Raw genomic sequence first — 6,896 nt, forward strand, 5'->3', positions numbered from 1 at the left:
CCGCTGCACAGAGCAGAGCTGTCACGGCTGGCTGGTGTTTTCCACTGGGAGAGAGTCGCCCTGAGGCCCTCCCGAGTGGGGAAACCTTAAAGCACTCTACCCCCTCCGCAGTGTTCTGGAAAGCTGCTTCCCAGCCCTTTGACCATAGACCCACCCGACTCAACCCCCAGAGGGTAGTAGCACTGTCCTCAAAGAGACTCCCCCTGCATCCAGTCATCTGCCATCTGACCTTGCCAGGCCAGATGCGTGCAATTCAGCAGCGAGGCTAGGCCCCACCTGGTCACAGTCCAACGACCTTGGGAGCAGAGCTGGGGAACTCAGCCCTGGCGACTCCAGTCTCAACCACCACCCACTCCGGTGAATCCTGGGGGCCGGGAGGGAGTGGGGGCAGTAAGGTTAATGATTGGCTCTGAAGAGGAAAGATAAAAGTCACCAAGGGGAAATCCCTGGGGCAAGGTGGTCCAGAACCAGCCAATCGGTGGAGTCCCCACTGGGTGTTCCCGAATTCCAACTGCCTGGCACGTTCTCTGAGGAATTAGTAACCCCAGTTTCTCCTTAAAAAGCAGTCATTTTGAGTCAGGGGCAGAGCAGAGGGGGTAGGGTGTGCTCAGAAGGTCTTGCAAGGGCGGGGTGCCCTGGGGCTCCTCTGAGCCTGCCCTGCCTTTGGACACAGATTGGGAGAGGGGCTTCCCTGCAGCAAGCACCAATTCCTATCTCTTGCGTGAGTAGAAGTGTTAGGGGGAGAGGATGTCCTGAGCTAATCCCATGTAGGCTTTGTGGACTCCACCCCCACTCCAGACCACAGCCGTCAGGACATTGGGAAAGACAAATCCCAAATCCCATCACCACCAAAGGGAAGGTGGCTGGGACCTGAGGGTGGGGTTCAGCAGCCAGGTTTGGTATAAAAACCAGACACGTGGGCCTTGGGGGGTCTCCTTTTGACTCTCCACCAGCTCTTGGCTCTCGGCCAGCTCTCAGAGTGCCATTGGGTTCCCAGGTCAGCGGATCCGGTAGGACGCATTTAAGACTTTATTTCCCTTTTTTCTCCCTGAGTTGTCCATTTTCTCATTTCCCCTTCCCTTGTAAATAAACCTTTTATGAACCTTGTGTGTGTGCCTGCAGTGGAGTATTCATAAGTCCCTTTGAAGCGTGCAGGTGAGGACCCACAGCCAGGCAACCCATTTTATATCGGGGCTGCCCTGTAACAGAAGAACTGGGGTGCAGGCCAGAAGTGGGGTGAGAGGATTGACCAGAGAGAGTGGGGAGCAGAACTGGTGGAGTGACTGAAATACACTGCTGAGGGGAGCAGCGGGGAGACAGGAGAGGTCTTCGGGCCATGTGGGTCAGCTCCCTGGCTGGGGATCAAACAAACTCAGGCCATAGGGGTGATAATGCTGAGACTTAACCCCTTGGCCACCAGGGTGGCCCAGTTTTCACATTTTTTTAATAGGGAAAATTCAAAAGATCTTCTGCAATCTGCAAATAACATGATCTTCAAACTTCCGTGCCCATAAATGGAGTTTTCTGGAACACCAGCAGGCTTTGCGCTCGCTTCTGTTGGTCTGCTCAGCCCACGGTGGCAGAGAGTAGTAACTGCATCACAGCCTGCCCAGCTCGCCAAGCCCAGAATATCTGCCATTTATAGGAAGTTTGCCAGCTCTTGATTCGAGTTAATATAAACACACGGTAGTGGAAAGGGCCTTAAGGAGAGGTAGATGATGCTAGAAGGATTCTTTGGGGGCCATCCTGACCCCTGAGCTCAGGGAAGACTCTCTGGTGGGGTGATGTTTGAGCTGTGATCTGAGATGACAGAGTAATCCAGGCCAAGAGGGTGAGGACAGTGTCTCAGTGCCCTGGCAGCTGGGGGGCCACGGCCAGCAGAGACACTGATGTGGCTGGAGGGCAGCAAGCGAGGGAGAGAGATGTCAGCTAGAAGCATGGGCAGGAGCCAGGCATCAGGGGCCTTGGGGCTGTACCAGGGGCTCATCTTTACCCTGCCAGTGCTGGAAGCCCACTGCAGGGGGAGCAGTGGGCACAATGAGATTGACATCTCAGAGAGATCAGTCTTAGTAAGGTGTTGGAAAGGGATTTGCGCTCTAGGCTGGATGACCGTGGGCAGGTGGGCCTGGGGTGGTGGTGATAGGACAGAGGGGCTAATGGTCAGACTGGAGAAATAGAAAGTAACGTCAGCAGGACTTGGTTATGGGCTGGATGTGGGGCATGAGACAGTCAAGGAAGTCCAAGGAAATCCATGGGACTCGGCACCTAAGTGGCTCCTGAGGCTGCCATTTACTGAAACAGGGCGCATGAAGGAAGACTAAGTTGGGGTGAAGGGTGACGGTGTAAATGGCAAGTTTCAGTGGATGTTGAGTTTGGGGGCATTTGCAGCACCTAGGTGCCAGGTTAACTATCTGGGCGAGACATAGTGGTGGGGTCATCGGTGGGGTCATCAGTAGACAGGAGGTGATAGAGCTGGAGCCACCCACGTAGAGTGAGGAGAGGGTGAAGGAGAGAGCCCTGGGGCTCTGCCCTTAAAGGTCAAGTGTAAATGAGTGGCCAGGACTGGAGGGAACCCGGAGAGAATGAGGCCCTGCAAGCCCAGGAAAGCACATTTCAAGAGGGTGTGGTCGATGAGGTCAGATGAGGACTAAATGCTGCCACTGGACGTGGGAACATGGAGTGATCCGAGCACGGAATCTCTTGTCCCACAGAGTTGGGGGGCAGAGGCAGGCAGTGTGCACAGACCCAGGGGAAGGGCACCTCCCAGACCCAGCGGGCCAGAGGAGGTGGGGCCGAGCAGGGAAGGGACATGAATGGGGGACAGTAGCTTGTCAGTGGGTGTGAATGCTTTGCAAAATGTGATGGCAAAACCCACGCTCCTGGCCCAGCAGGCAAGAGAGTAAAGCCGTCTGCATAGGCTTTTAAGCCAGAGCTGGCTCCCAGTCTTGTTCTGTGAATGCCCTACGAAAATCTGCTGCCTGCAGGGAAGCCAGCCTTTCACCCCCATAAATGATGGAAGAACCAGATAGAGAAGATTTAACAGTGGGTACCAGCCTTGGCATCGCCACGGTGCAGTCCAGAAATCAGGAAAGTGATTACGCCTTCGCACTTGCCCCCCTCTGCACACAGACGGCGCCCACACACCCTCAGGCTGAGCGGGGAGCGCCAGGGGGGCGCCGGAGCTAAGGCAACTCCGGTGGCAGTGGGTGAGGAGATGCACCGATCAGGGAGCTTTCAGGCGCTAGAGCTGGGCGGGTTGGGAAGTGGGTGAGTATGCCAGAGCACCCCCATATGGGTGGGGTGTTCTGGGAACTCAAAAGGCAGGTTTCCAGTGGAGCACCTGGAAAGTAAGGTGCTTTTGGAGAATGGAAGGCGGGGTGGGCCTGAGCTGGCCCCCGCTTCAGGAAGAGAGGCCGGGGAACGAGGGCAAAGGCAGGTGGCAGAGCTGTGGCTGGCAAAGAAGCTGAAGGCGAAGGGGCACGGGAGGGAAGCAGGTCCCTGAGACAGAGTGGAGGTGGGGCTGGGGTGGCGTGGGGCAGGCTGAGCTGGGGTAGCAGTGAGAAGGTCAGGAGATGGGGGGAGCTCCAGGAAGGGGGCTGGCCAGAGGCTGCTAAGAGGCAGGGAGGAAGCAGGAGAATGAAGAGGCTCAGGATGTGGGGGTGACCCCAAAACCTCAGGAACCCAACTCCAACAGCGCCTTCCGGAGCTGGGAGAGGGCAAGTGGGGGGGGGGTTTGAAGCCAGGACTGTTTCCAGGCTGACCCTCTGGGAGTGCCGCCCACCTGATCTGTGCCCACATACCCGAAATCAGCCCGGGCTCAGCTCTGGAAACCTCACAGGCGGTATGAGGTCACCTGTGGTTTGCCCTCTCCTCCTCCCCAGCTGTCCCCCATCAGGCAAGCTGCTGCCCCTGAGTGGAAGGGACCAGGACATGTCTGTCCAGGAACTAGGGGCTGTTGTAGCGCCAGGGGCAGGGGTAGCAGGTGCCCATCTGCCCAGGGCCAACATGTGCAGGCAGCCCCAGACAGATTGCCCATCAGAGCTGCATTCAGTGGCTCTTCAAAGTTGGGGGGGGGGGCAGGAGTAAAGCCTTAAACTCTGGGGTCAGCTGACAAGCTGCCACATTCCCTGGGTAGAGCAGGCCAAGGAGGGTGATGTGGAAACAGAACAAAGAAGCTGCCTCTGGGCTGGGAACGAGAAGGTGCTGAAGTGTCCCAGCTGCCAGTAGCGTCTAGGAGAGGCTGAACACGCACGCTGGCTGTGCTAAGGACATGGGGTACGGCCAGAAGTCAAGAGCTGGGGAGAGGACAGAGAAACTAGAAGCCTATTCTGGAAGTCACAGTAATTAAAATATTTTTAAAGGCTCCCAGGACCTGGGCTTGTGGTGGTTAAGACCCTGGAAGGGAGAAGCAACTTGACAGGGCAACACTCCATTCCTTCACCCAGCCAACAAGTCAGCAAGTAAACAGCCCTTATCACTGTGCTCAGTACCCTTGTCATCATCCCACTGTTCTGTGCCCAGCACTGTGCTGAGTGTTGGGGAAACAATGGGCCTCAGGAGGCTTAGTGGGGAAATGCATATCACTCAGCAGGACTAATGCCACAACTTGGGAGGTCTGGGAGGACTTCCTGGAGGAAGGGGCTTCTGAGCTGTCACCTGAAGGCCAACGAGGTGAAGAGGAAAACCATCAGGATAGAGAGTTCCAGGGAAAGGAAGCAACCAAGCACATGAAAGATCTCAGGGGAGTCCACAGACCACCAACAGAAAGTGATGGTGGTGTCGACTTTTTTTTTAAAGATTTATTTATTTATTTATACAAGCACTGGGTACAGTCAGAAGCGCAGGAGGGTGAGAGAATTCACCAGAGACAGAGCGGGGAACAGAACAGGCAGGCGGACAAAATACACTGCTGAGGGGAGCAGCGGGCGGCAGGAGAGGTCTGCGCGCCATGTGGGACCCTCACCCAGCAGCCGGGGATCAAACCAGTGCTGCAGAGGCTGTGGGCAGCTTCGCAACCCAGCGCTCAACCACTGTGCCACTGGGGAGGCCCTGGTGTCGACTTTTAATGATGAATGGCAACTACGCTATTCTCTAACTCCTTGCTGTTCATTTCAAAAAGATGTATCATCTTGGCAGGTGTCTTAGTTCCCTTATCTGTAGGATATCGCCCCTTTCAACCCTGGGGTCCTGGTCACCCACCTCATTGACAGCTGTCATAAGACCCTAGTAAAATAGGATCTGGTGGCTAATCTGGGGGATCAGACTTGCACTTAAGGGACAAAGTGACAGCACAAGTCTGGGGAGGGCTGCAGGGTGACCTGTGGAGGGTCCCCATCCCATCTCTGAGAGTCTCAGCACAGTGGCCCACTCCAAACTCTGGGCACAGAGTCTAGGTGAGCAGATGCTACTAATTTCATCTTGATGAAGTAGAAGTTGAAGTTTTAGGATGGGAGTCCCCAGAGGGATGGTGGCATCCTGGGAAACCTCCCAGGTTTTGTTTTTAAAGATTTATTTCATTTATTTATGCATAGAAGAACTGGAGTATAGGCCAGAGGTGCAGGAGGTAAGAGGATTCACTAGAGACAGAGTGGGGAACAGAACAGGAGGATCGACTGAAATACACTGCTGAGGGGAGTGGTGGGGAGACAGGAGGGGTCTGCTGTGCCAAGTGGGTCAGCTCCCTGGCCGGGGATCCAACTCAGGCCACAGTGGCTGGCAACAGCTTGATAGGGCTGAGACTTTAACCTCTGCACTACCAGGAAAAACCTCCCTATTTGACTTTTTCAGAAGTTAGGAGTCTCCAGGGAGTCCCAGGTATTGAATCCAGCCTGCTCTGAGGAGCCTGGGGAGGTACTGCTGCTCACAGGGTGAGGTTGCACTGAGATAAGGGGTGCTGAGATGTGCAGACCCCTGCTGAACCCCACACACGACCTCCTAAGACCTAGGACCATCCTTATGGGACAGTGGGGTATGCCTCAGTCTAAGCTGAATACCCTCCCTTGTCAGAGCCAAGTCCAGCTCTGGGTGAGCCCTAAGAAAATGATCAGCAGCTCTCCTGCCCGCCTGTGTCTCTGCAGATCTCTCCTTTTTTTCTTTTCCTTGATAAATTTGCTGTCTGCAGATGGGGAAAAAAAGAATCACAGGCACAGTATGATTTATGTCTGAGTTGCACCTTACAACTCGACACAAATATCTCCTACGTAACTCACCCAGAAGTTGAGCCATCCTTGTGGGTTGGAGAGACATTTCACCCACTAGGCATCATGGGTTTGATTTGCATTTCCTTGATGACTAATGATGTTGGGCATCTTTTCATGTGCTTCTTGGCCAGTTGTGTATTTTTTATTTTAAAATTTATTTATTTTGCATACAAGAACTGGGGTGCAGGCCAGAGGCGCGGGGGGTGGTGTGAGAGGATTCACCAGAGACAGAGTGAGGAGCAGAACAGGAGGATCTACTGAAATACACTGCTGAGGGGAGCAGTGGGGAGACAGGAGAGGTCTGCTGTGCCAGAGGTCAGCTCTCTGGCCAGGGATCATGCTGGCCACAGCTTGATAACGCTGTGTCTTTAACCCCTGCGCCACCAGGGAGGTCCCCAGTTGTGTATCTTCTTGAAGAAATGTCTAGTCAGATCCTTTGCCCACTTTTAAATGGGGTTGTTTGCCTTTTTATCATTGAATTGTGAGAATACTTCACATATAGGGTTTGCAAATATTTTCTCCCCTCCTAGGTTCCCCGTTTCACTTCATAGTGTTTGGGCACAAAAAATAATTTTTAATTTCAACAATGTCCAATTTGTGGTTTTTTCCCTTTGTTATTTTGATGCTTTGGTGGTGTTTCCAAGAATCCATTGCCTAATACAAGGTTTTATCCTTTTGGTTTTTACATCTTCATCT

The sequence above is a fragment of the Talpa occidentalis genome, unplaced genomic scaffold (assembly GCF_014898055.3).
Source record: "Talpa occidentalis isolate TD23 unplaced genomic scaffold, MPIMG_talOcc4v2.1 talOcc4.7, whole genome shotgun sequence".
Classification (NCBI taxonomy): Eukaryota; Metazoa; Chordata; class Mammalia; order Eulipotyphla; family Talpidae; genus Talpa; species Talpa occidentalis.